Here is a 12846-nt window from a genome sequence, read left to right on the forward strand (position 1 = left end):
TGCCCACCCCGGTGCCTGCCTGTCCCCTATCTGTTGGTCTGCTGCTCATTATTCATACTTCTGGTTTCCCTCAAGTGTAGGTTTTGGATTTTGTGTACTATGGATTTTTCCTTAGCCCAATAAAGGCTTTCCTTTTGCTGTTTATTTCCCTGCCTTGGTCATTTGTGTCCTCTCCACCTCCACCACACCTGACAAAACTGTTAAATCACTGTCTTTTACTGTTAGCTTCTACTGCTAATAATAATACAAAGAAGAAATTGTCAGTTAAATTCTGACTTTTTATTTAGTATATACTTCATGATGTATTTATTTTACAAATTAATGACAGATGCACCAGGAGAAACCATCTGCCTTTCCTCCTGTTGTGGGAGCAGGTATCCAGATACAGTTAGTGTACATGTCAGTTATGAAAGTCTATGCGTCGGATTTAGTCTAGTGTCAGATGAGCTCGGGTATGCCAAGCATGTTGGCTCATGTTTATTTTACATCCATGGAGCCATCACAGACATCTCCTTCTGCACCTGCTGAGAACACAAGAATGCAGGGTGAACTCAGAAGCAGATGTGTGTTGCTGTGGTTTGGTGCTTGATTTAAAGACAATGTGAAAAAGCTTTGATTGTGTACAATCACATTTCCATAAAGTTGGGACACTGGGAAGAATAAAAATGGAATGCAGTCACATAAAGCACACCTAATTAAAAATAGAACATAAAAAAACATAAAATGTTTATTATGGCTTCTTCTTTGCCTGATAGAGCTTTAACATGTGATTTCTGGAAGTGTTCCTGAGCACATGCTGTGATTTCCATGACAGATTCTTTCCTGTTTTTAAAGCATTGCCACCTGAGGGTCCAAAGATGTTATATTGATTTTCAGCATTGTCCCTTGCACACAGAGATTGTTCCCAATTCCCTGATCTGTTGATGATATTATGTACTGTAGATGATGAGATATTTAAACCCTTCAAAGTTTTATATCGAGGAACATGATTCTGATATTATTCAACAATTTGTAGGGGCAGTGTTTTGCAGACTGGTGAAATTCCGTCTTCTAAATGCTCTTTTTATGCCCGATGGTCTTGCCAAATAACCTCATTAGTTGCTAAACTTTCCTCCAGCTGTTCCTTTCTAGTACCTCTTACGTTTTAAGCCTTTTGTTGCCCTCTAACCTCTGCTCTAACCTAAATGCATCCAATTAAACCATTTGAGATATATATATATATATATTCAACATCAGAATTATGCTCATAATTTTTGAGATTCTGGTGCGACAGCTAATCTTCACTCCAATTGCAGAAGCATTACTGTACGACTATCCAGGTAAAGGACTTTGGCATACTTATTAACAAGCGATATGTGTGTATTTCTCTACTAAAAATGCAGTTATTTAATCTTATATTCATTTAACATTGAACATTACCATGCAGTCTCATTCATTCACTTATGCAACGATTAACAATGATGTTGCTGATAGTTATTGACTGCATGTTTTTTCATTTTTCTGTTTATGTTTTGGTATTTGGGATTTTTTGGGTGTCAGGATATATTCACACTCCATTCTGCGGAGGATAAGAGCCTATGGATGGGTGGGTGAACAAAAATGAATATATGTTTACCTTGTTTAGCTCTGGAAAAAGTTCCTGAATGACGATGTCCAGCAGCACATATGTCAGCTGAGGAAGGCAAAGCAAAAAAGGTAGGAACAAGATGAGAAGCATTAAGGTCAGTCATGTTTAAATAAAGATGGAAACACGACCAGTATGCAGAACGTGTGTTTCAGCAAACTGCATGTTACATTGCGTACCTATTATAAGGTGCGAATGTTACATTCAGAGATACGCTGCACAGCAGGAAAATGTACCCCAAGTCAATTTCATTCATATACCCATCTGTCATATACTAGCACAGCTTTTTTTTCGTGACCAGATACGTTTCCTATCAGTGAAGTGCAAACATTCTGAGAAAGCACCGAGTGTGTCCTCGCTGTTTGCGCGTGTCTGTCCTTGTACCTGTTTGTTGAGCACTGGCTGCTGTAGTCCATCAAAGAGGAGACGCACTCCTACATACTTGGCCTCTTCTCCGATACATTTCCCCAGAAAGTCTGAAGATAAATCAAGGACACGCCCCCAGGCGGCAATTTAAAACTCACCACTTGTCTTGTAGGTTTCAATGCCGACTACAAGTGGTCCATAAATTACAAAAGGCGACTTGGAAGAACTAAATAAATACCTGGAATATAGCTCATCATCTCCTCGAACGTCTTCTTTGCTCTCCTCTGCTTGTCTTGGGCGGAGCGAGGCGGGCTGCTTTCACAGAAAACTGAGTCTATGAGGGCAAAGATTCAGTACATGATTTCACCTCACTTAGTTTGTTTGTTTAAAGTTCAAGATTCTCACAAACACGCAGACTCTCTTCGGTTCCTTGGCCGTGTACCTCTAAGCAGGGTGATGAGCGAGACTAGCCGGTGCTCCTGGACCACCTGGTTGAGTTTGTACTGAAGATAATAATCTGTGTAGGCCTCCAGTGTGTTCTTGAACAGGATCCTGCCACCCATTAGCAGGTGGTGCAACCAATCAGGGACACGAAAGACGACTCTGCCTAAAAATCAAGAAGAAGAGAGAGAGCACTGATCGCCTACATGACCTATCTTTTTAATATACACCAGTCAGGTATAGCATTATGACCACCTGTCTGATATTGTGTTGCTCGCAGCCCTTAAACAATCAAAGCATAGACGCTCGTACCAACAAGTCCTATAAGCTGCGAGGTGAAGCCTCCGTGGACTGGCGCATATCCCACAGATGCTCAACTGGACTTACATCTGGGGAATTTAGAAGCCAATTCATCACCTCAAACTTCCTGTTGTGCTTCTCAAATCATTTCTATGCATTTTTTACAGCCGTCAGGGAATACAGTTCCCACACATGTCAAAGTAATATCCACACCAATGGCAGGACCCAAGGTCTCTTGGCAGAACACTGCCCAAAGCACCGCACTGCTTCTGTGAGTTTATACTTGCCTTCTTGCCATAGTGCATCCTGGTGTCCGGTGTTCCCCAGAGAAGCTTCACACATACACGTGATGTGACAGAAAATGTAATTCGTCAGACCACGCCATCTTCTTCCATTACTCCACGGTCCAGTTCTGATCCTCACATGCCCATTGTTGGCACTTTCAGCACTGTACAGGGGTCAGCATGGGCACCCTGACTGGTCTGCAGCTATGCAGATGCATACACAACAAACTGCAATACTCTGCGTGTTCTTACACATTTCTATCACAACCAGCAGTAACTGTTTCTGCAATTCCAGCTACAGTAGTTCATCTTTGCTCCCCATCAATGAGCCAATGAGCCACGACCCTGTTGCTGACTCACCACTGTTCCTTCCTTCACTGCTTTTGATAAGTATTGACCGATTCAGACCAGGAACACACCACGAGCTGCAGTTTTGGAGATGCTCCGACCCAGCTGTCTAGCCATCACATTTTGGCCCTTGTCAAACTTTCTCAAATCCTCACGCTTGCCCATTTTTCCTGCTTCTAACACATCGACTTCCAGGACAAAATTGTTCACTTACTTCCTAATGACAATCAGTGTAATTGACGTCACCTGTCAGTGGTCATCATTATGCCCGATCAGTGTAAACTGTGTGTTTTACAATCTCTCTTTCCTCATCCCCTATTTGCCGACCTTATGGTTTCTCATTTGCTGTAAACTTAACACTGTGGACATTTTTCAATTATTTGGCCTAATATTTCTTTTTTAGCAGCATGCACTTTCAGCCATATGTTTCATGGTTCTAGCGTCTGTCAGCTACACAGACGAAGACGGATGAAAGAATAAGACAAGCAGTGGAAATGGGCTTCCTCTGAAGGAAGCAAGGAGAGATAAGAAGAGGAGCTCAGTCATTCAAGAGGGAGTCAGAGTAGAGACCCTGCTTCTCTGCATCAAATGGAAGTAGTTGAGGTGGATATTGTGTCTCTCAGCTGGTTTGGAAATGTCCCTGTGCCTTCAGGGAGAAGCCGAGAGAGGGTATCTCTGCTGTGGCACAACCCAGAAGTGGTTTCACAGCAGATCCACAATGTGGAGTATTTCACTTTAGTATTTTACCTTGCAAAACAAGTCCTTTCTGAAACACTTTCCAATAACATTTCAACCCGGTACAAATCGATCCACATTCTATGTTGAAGCCTGGAAAGGAAACATCATAAATTGTGTCTGCAGAACAGACTGCAAAAAACAAACAAACCTCTACTTACCAACATACATGAAGTAGTCATAGACCCCTTCAATGGTGATCATTTCCATGAAGTAGCTCTGATTGTGTCTCTTCTCTGTCATCTCTGATCGGTTGGCAGTGTTTTTGAAGAGGTCATTGAAGAGCTGGGGGTGAGACACTTGCGTCAGATTTTAAGACTGAAGCTCTTTCAAACACCCACTGTCTCTATCTGAGAGCATTTCCAGTTATGAGTGACTCACAAAACTCTGGCAAAGTAAATATGTAACGTCCCTATTTTTTTTAGGAATATATTCAGATTTTATGTTAAGTTAAGTGGACGTGTTTGTTTAAGCACCACTTGCAAAAAGCTGTTATGATCTCATCAGTTCAGCCACTGGCAAGTTCTCAGATTAAATGCCCGAGGCCTTTCTTGGCAATGTCGGACCTCATTTAAATTTTGTGAAGTGCTACTTCACAAAATTTGTTGCAAAAATAGCGCATGTGCTGATGTTTTATTCTATTGTGTCTGTAATACTAGAATCACCATTGGCTGATTTTAATCCCATTAAACTTCCTTCCTAATAGTCGATACAAATCACTGTCTTTGCTTTAAAAACTTTATTTAGGGGATTATTTAATCCCCTGCTCAATTTGTAAGTTTGCTCACAGAGAGAATATCAGACCAATAAATAACTTCGTACTTGGTGGAGAAACCCTTGTTAGCAGGTACAGGGGTAAGAGTTGCTTGTAGTTGGCACCAGGTTCGCACACATCTCAGGAGGGACTTTGGCCCACTCATCTTTACAGAAATTCTAAATCCTTCACCTTTATTGGCTGCTGCTTGGCAACTCAATGCTTCAGCTCCCTCTATGGATTTTCTATTGTGGAGACCAGGGAAATATTTTACTGCTACTATTCATAACCATCATCATTACTATTGCATTAATCATTATTTCATCAAAGCTTTTTTGAAGCTGTTGGCATTACGTTAAAACTTGTATTACAGGTGCGGTCATAATCATTTTCTATACACCTTGCATTTGTGCTTATTTAAAGAGTTGAAGCTCAGTCAGTTAATTGAGGGTCGTAAGCTTTGTTTGGCGCTACGTCCAGACAATTTATTGTGTACGTGACTTTGAGCTATGAAAAGATTGCCTACACGCTTACAAAACACATATACCACGTTATTCATTATTATCTTTTAACCATTTATATCCTTTTTATTAAGCTTTGGGTAGTGGCTTTTTGATTAGAACATTTAAAACATTTTACATACATAGTTTCAGTTAGATTATTATCCACATGAGAATTGGCCTCTCTTCTCATAAGACAGAGTTCGAGTGAGGTCGATGCGTACACACACACACACACACACACACACACACACATATACACAGTAGTTAAGTTCATGTTTTGGGTAAGAGTTTGGAGAATAGTGTGCAAGCTTGTAGCTGCAAGGATTGCGTCTGCCTAAGTGGCAGACACAATTTTTCATGTTCTCAGGAGATAAGCGAAAAGTTAGATGTCAACAGAAAGCACCTGGCCTACAGATGGAGAAAATGTTCTTTTCCCATGTGTCAAAAGTCAACAGAACATTTGTGGTTTGAAACTTACGTCTGTATTGTATCTGTTTGACGTAAGAGGGGGCGTCAGAAAACATACCCTGATGGTATAAGAGTTTGAGTAATGCTCCACCATTTTGAGATTGATACTGAATGTTTTATAGTGTTCATCTCCCACGCTGTGTGCATTCATTAAAATCATTGTTTGACCGACTCTTCTGGACCATGGTTGTTTTTGTACTCATCCTCAATATTTGAACCCATTTAACACTATAAGACTGAAGTTTACAGACCAGCTAAGCCACTCCATGACCCTAATGTGCTTCTTCTTTAGCTGCTCTTTTGCCGCCTTGATGGTATGTCTTGGGTCACTGTGTTGCTAGAAGATGACGACGACCCATCTTCAGTGTTCAGGTTGCGGGAAGCAGGTTCTTGTCCAAGCATGGCCACGTTCATTGGACTCTCAGTGCGGTGAAGACATCCTGTGCCCTTAGCAGGAAAACAGCCCCAAAGTATAATGTTTACACTCCATGCTTGACTGTGGGGAATATGGTGGAGGCTTTAAGTCATACTCAGCATTTCTCTTCCCCCAAACACAGCAGTTTAAGTTGATGCCAAAGAGCTTGATTTTGGTTTCATCTTCCAACAGCACTTTCTCCCAATACTCTTCTGAATCATTTTAATGTTCACTGGAAACTTAAGACAGGCTTGTAACTTCTTGAGTAGGGGGACCTTGCAAGAACTACAAGATTTCAATCCATTACGGCGTAGTGTGTTACCGATGTTGTTTTTGTTGACTCTGGTCCCTACTGCCTTCAGATCATTAACAAGCTCCTCCCATGTAGGTTGGGACTGATCTACCACCACTCTCATGATCATCCTCACATCATGAGGCAAGATCTTTATGGAGCTCCAGACCGAGGGTGATTGATGGTCTTTTTATTTTTATTCTGAACAATCGCACTGGCAGTTGTCACTTCCTTCCACCAAGCTTCCTGCTGATGGTCTTGTAGCTCATTTCAGCCTTAAGCAGGCTGACAATCTTGTCCTTGACATCCTTTGACAGCCTTTTTTTGGTCTTGCCCATTGTGATAGAAATCAATTTGGTTGACATTTGTGCTTTATATACATAAGTTGAGATCAGAAGTCTCGACAATTGATGTTAATCTGTGTGCCACAAGAGCAGGCAGCCAATCTCTGGGAGGCAAAATTCTGTTTAGGTTGTAGGGGATCAAATACTTTCTCCACTCAACGACATGCAAATCAGTTCATAACTGTTATGCAATCTGGAAAGGAGCCTGCAGATGGTGTAAGATTTCACAGAGACGAGTGTTAAAAATATGTATCTCTCTTTAACTGGAACATAACAGCCGCGCAGTTTCCAAGTCCCCAAATAACGCAACAGGGCCATTAAATGTTCTTCGATTCTAAAATATAAGTTTACTTGGAAGTAATAATCTGGGATTTTTCTGTGGAGTCGACGATGTCATTTTCATGGGAAAATTCCTTCCTGATGGCCTTGAATGAAAAACAGAGCAGTGCACAGGTGCTCTAAATTAGCATTATGAAGAAAACCTACCATGAAACTCGGTGAGCTTTGACTCGAGGACATAGAACTCCAGATATGTCCTGTACACAGACCAGTGCTCAGTCTCATGTCTGACTGCAGAGAGTAAAACAACAAGGTTTAATTAATGACCCCAAACCAAAACAGCTAGTCACACTAGTTACTGGTTACCTAATAGTATTACAGATTATTAACAAGTATGTTTTAATGAGATATGTTGGTTGAGATTGTGTGCTTTTATGGGGGTTTTCTGATAAGAAAATTATCCTTAGATCCTTTTTTCAATCAGAGTTCAATTCTATTAAAAGACACGGATGACTCTAAAAACGTCCCAGCTGAAATGGTGAGTGACTTCACTCAGATGACACTAAGTGACACTGAAGGAAAAGGTCCGCACAGCCTCACCTGCCTTCCGGTCATTGCGCTCTACATCAATACAAAACACTGGAATGCGCTCCCTCTTTACGTCGTCATCGTAGAAATCAATGTACGGGATTGTGATGTTCCAGGCTGAGAGGTTTCGCGGGGTGCTCGGGGTGGAGGCCGCCTCCATAGGGGGGTCATCTTCCAGCACCATCATGGCTTCCTCCACCTTGAATAGAAGGAAGTGAGAGTGGTTGAGGTCAAGGCTTTGCGGAGTACATGATAGATGAACAACACGACCACTTTTATGCTGCAAAGCACACAAAGGTAGAGGCCTGACTTTAATTTCTTGGACTTCTTTTGTTCTTTGTGTATGGGTTCTTTTTACCTTAATCATATAATCTACTCCTATCAAAATTACTATTAAATTGAACAGCAAATGTGAAGATCAGGGACAACAAAAAAAAGGTGACTGAGACCTGACCACAAGTAAGGGAAGTGCAACGTATACACAGGATATCCCTTTACAATAAATGCGGAACAAGGAATTAACAGAGTAAAGACAGTAAAGTGCTGTAACAGACTGTGTTTGAAGTCACAGCAATATAAATTTACAAAAGCTCTTAAACTAGCGGATTTTCATTCATCTGACACTTTTTAAAAAAAAATTTCTTTCATTTAAGGTGGATATTTAGTCATTTTCGCAGGTCGTCTTTGTGGTTTCACAGGGAAACTCTTGCTCTTTAAAATCAACACTATCTACTGTAAAACAGGCAAATTCATGGACTCCACCTCAGAAAACGCCAGAACCCAAACGTTGGATTTAAATATTGGAAAAATAGACAGATATTTTATTATGCCTGAAGAAATCGGCAAAAACAAGCTTTGTCAAACTCGGCAGAGTTGGCAAATTGCACTGAAAACCTTGAAGATTTGCCCATAAGGTAGAATTAATAGACTACGTAGCTTTGTTTTCTTTACTCACCAACGCCACCATGTGGGAATTACTTCAGGAGACCCTCAATATGACTTGAAGACTCTGTTTGCAGTTACTTCTAATAAATTTGACACGCTGCTTTAAATTTGACATGCAGTTTAACCCTAAAAAGCAACTATCACCACATGAGCATTATTTTATACACTATCATCATCTTATAATGAATGTTTAGGCCATTTTTAGATGTGCCTTACCATATCATCCTCCCCCTCTACCAGCCCATAGGATGGCAGCATGGCTCCTTCCATCGTTGTGCTCTTGAACACTCCTTTGATCTTACTGCCAATGCGGCTAATCCCAAAGGACTCGCCCCTCTTAGACGTACTCCTGCAGTTCAAACAAGGAGGCTATTAAACACGGAGCAAAGGAGGAGATGCGCTTGGCTTCAGCAAAGCACATGCAGCTTCAGAGAGGTGACAGAGCAGGGACTATAGGGAAGAAGAAGCAGCTTACTGTATCATGGGAGGTGAAAGCTAATCTAGCCAAACCAATGACAACATTTAACTTCACAGTCATCTTACAATAAAATGCCTGGGTTGCTGGTAAAGCGCTGCAGAGCCACAAAAAAACACACACACAACAAAGCACTGAGCAGTGACGAACAGATGTGTAGCTTGGAGGGGATATTTTCAGGGTGTAAAAGACGCTGATGATGATCAGTTACGTGACAACCGATAAAAAGCACACAACATCACAGGTGCTCTGTGTGAGTGCCGGTTTGCTCACGTAAAATAAAAATCACCACATGACGCACAGAGATACGCCTACTACACAAGAAACCGAGCACAGAAAAAGTGGCTGCGGTGTCGAAAACGAGACTGGAGGAAACAAAACGACAAATTAAAACAGGATCCCGTGCACAGACCCCACCATGCAGGCGTCCGGCTGGGACTGGGGTCACATGGGTGTGAAACTGGATAGCATGACATCACACTGAGCGACCTGTGACAGACAGATGGACCCTGACTTACTTGGGTGATGAGTGGCGGTGGGATAGCGAGCCATACGGGAAGTTTGTGAACGTGGACTGGGCATGGAGGGAGTTAGAAGATGCAGGTGAAGAGCTGCCAGAGGCAGTGAACAGTGAGGACGGGGACTCGGCGCTCCAGTCCCAGGAGCTAAAAGCAGAACAGGGTCACACCCCCATGGGTAAGAGGAGGGAGCGGATCGTGGATCATACCAGGGTAGGTAGTATGGTGGTCACAGAATCAGAGTGGACATACGGTCACAGACGCAGGCACGATGGTGGAAATACACAGATGGGCGTAATGGGCAGACAAACGGGCAGAGGTGGAGAAGGTTTCTTAATCGCAGGTATGGAGGGAGGTTAGCCTCGAAACTGGTCACATGTGATTGTGGGCTGCAAAAGCAATTATATGCTATCCCATCTATCGTTTTGAGTAGCGTAATTTATGCTGCTTTGGAAACTGCCTTTATAACAAGTTTGCTTTCAGGTGAAACAGAAAATGAGTTTTCCTTCATTTTAATTCTCTCATTTTGGATATAATGCTTTTATTAGCTTTATCTGCTTACAGGCTTACTGGTGACACATGCTATGATTAGCTCATAAAGGTCAGTTTACTCAGTGTTCTCTCTTTTTGCAGCTACAGCACACTCACCAAATAAAACATGTATTTAGTGAAATGAGATGAGTGCTAAAAGATTATATATCATTATCGTAGTATCAGCTAGTGCTTATGAAACTGAAGCCCTCCTTGATGGCTCGGGCCCAGGCAGGGCACAGTGATTTTGTTAAAAAAAACAAGGCAGCACATCTTTAATCTTAAGTATGAAGTGTCTTTTGAATCTTGCGTGCAGAACTACTCAGCCAGCCACTGTTCTGATCAGCACACTGATGACTTGTACTCACCGAATGTCATCCAAACTGATGCTATTTCTGGAACAATGTGCACAAGGAGTTAGTGGCAGGGCCCCGTGGCCACGTACACACCACACCCCGCGATAGAAAACATGACAGTCGATCCATGGCTTCAGTTCTGTTACAGCTATACTGCAGTGGTCTAATATAACTTGCATTACAAGAAAATGGGTTGCTTCTTTACAGCTTAGTTACAGTTATGTTTATGTGTGACACAGCTGGCTCATAGCATATCCTGTCATCGCACTGCAGAGTGCTGTGGGGAAACAGAGATTTATGTACGTTTAATAGGGAAACCAGGAAAACTGGACGTGGAAGAAAACACAGAAATTTACTGTGTGTCTAAAATCTTAGTTAACAGTGAATTTGTGTTTGCGCTGTTTTCTGTTTCTATATTTTCTGAAAGTCCACCTGTGCATCATTATGCTAAACTTTTATGCTGTTACACACAAACATAAAGTGAAACCTACCTGCTCATTTTGGAATTTCTGGCAGGGACTCGGCCCCTCTGAGAAGCTGCCGAAAGTACTGTGGAAAAAAGGTTTTTTTTTAGGTTTTTAATGAATTACTTCACTCTCCTAGATGAAAGCAAACACTTACTGAGGGCTTTTTGCTGCGAGTATCAGAGTACTTTTGCAGGAAAGGAACCAGTGTTGAAGTGGGCTCTGTGGCTTCTTCAGGCTGGAGTGAACAAGTTGGGAAAAATTAAATACACATTTCAAATTCACAGAAGATACACTCACCCCTCATTCTCATTCAAACATCCATCTTTAGGGTTTCAAGAAAATGGTCTGAAAAAGAGAAAATATCCCATGAGCAGCAGTTCTCTAAGTGAAAATGCCTTGTGGACGTCACAGGTCAGAGGAGAGTGGCCAGACTTCTGGCTGCTTTGAGCAGACAGGATAGGAGGGCAACAGTAACTCAAATAACCACTCATTATAACCAGGGTATCCAAAACAGCATCTCTGAATGCACAACATGTTGAACACAGAAGCAGATGGGCTACAGCAACAGAAGACCACACAAAGATTCACCAAAAATGGACAACAGAAGATATGAAAGACATTATCTGGTCTGATGAGTCTGAATTTCTGCTGTGACACTTAAAGGGAAGGGTCAGAATTTAAGTTAAAGAGCATGAAAGCACGGATGCATCCTGCCTTATACCAATAACTCAGACAGGTGGTGCTGGTGTAATGGTGTGGGGATATTTTCTTGACACACACTGAGTACTGCTGCTGACCATGTACATCTTTAATAACCCAGCCAACAAATCTGCTTTATGCCACAAAAATTTGAGTTCAGAAAGCAAAAGATCGACCTGACTTGTTACTAGAAAGGTGAACCAAACAGAGTGACTGGTGAGTGTAAATGACAGCCAGTTACAGTCCAGTATATACTTACAGGTGAGTTGTCAATGAATATCAAAATTAAATGATTTGCTGTGTCCTGAAATAAAAAAAAACACACACACAAAAAAGCAGTCAGTAAGTTTCAAACTCAAGTGTAGCGCTGTAAGTAATGTTTTGATTTGTCTTTTATTTGCATTCTCATAATACTGCACATTAGCGCTGGTTAAAGGACTATAAAAGAACTATCCTGTTAGACTGGCAAAAGCATCCAAAGACACGTTTAAAGGAAAAAACAGCTTTGGATTTCTATTCTACACTCACAGGATCAGCCAAGTAGTCCATTGAAGGAAGGAAGACAGAACCAGCCAAAACTTCTCTTATCAGGAGTGTAAGAGATCTGAGAGAATGACGAGATACAGAAGCAGGAAATAACAGAACGAAGCAATAAAGACGTAGTGCTGCATAGTGTCACAAATGACACTATTCTCATGGTAGAATCATGCTGTGCATTCATGTTGTGACTTAATTGGATAAATATATGGTTGCAGTGCATGGGCTTTACTTCCAGAGCAGTCAGTTACCTGCAGTCTGTGGCCTTGGGGGGCAGGATGTAAGGGAACAGTATCTCAGTCAGCTTCCTGAGGTAGAGAAGCTCATCTCTGCGACTGCGAAGAGCCACGTGGAGATCAGGACCATATTCCTCCAGGGCAGCTTGTTGAAGATACTCTATGTTTTTTACTGAAAAGAAACCAAAAAACATTTTTTATGATAAAAGAAATAAAAAACAAACTGCTCTGTGTGATTATATCTGCCATACCCTTCTGCCTTGCTTTGCTAATAATTTCAATGTGCTTCATGGAGACTTTAAGGAGCTTTTATGTGATGAGAGATGCCACATCCACCTAAG

The 12846-nt window shown here is 41.7% G+C and overlaps 1 pseudogene; it reads right to left on the bottom strand.

The window, feature by feature from the left end:
* Positions 1 to 413: 413 nt before the first annotated feature.
* LOC100693589 (sorting nexin-14-like) overlaps positions 414 to 12846 on the bottom strand; it is a 17032-nt pseudogene continuing 4599 nt past the window's right edge.

This window comes from Oreochromis niloticus, unplaced genomic scaffold (genome assembly GCF_001858045.2).
Source record: "Oreochromis niloticus isolate F11D_XX unplaced genomic scaffold, O_niloticus_UMD_NMBU tig00007378_pilon, whole genome shotgun sequence".
Classification (NCBI taxonomy): Eukaryota; Metazoa; Chordata; class Actinopteri; order Cichliformes; family Cichlidae; genus Oreochromis; species Oreochromis niloticus.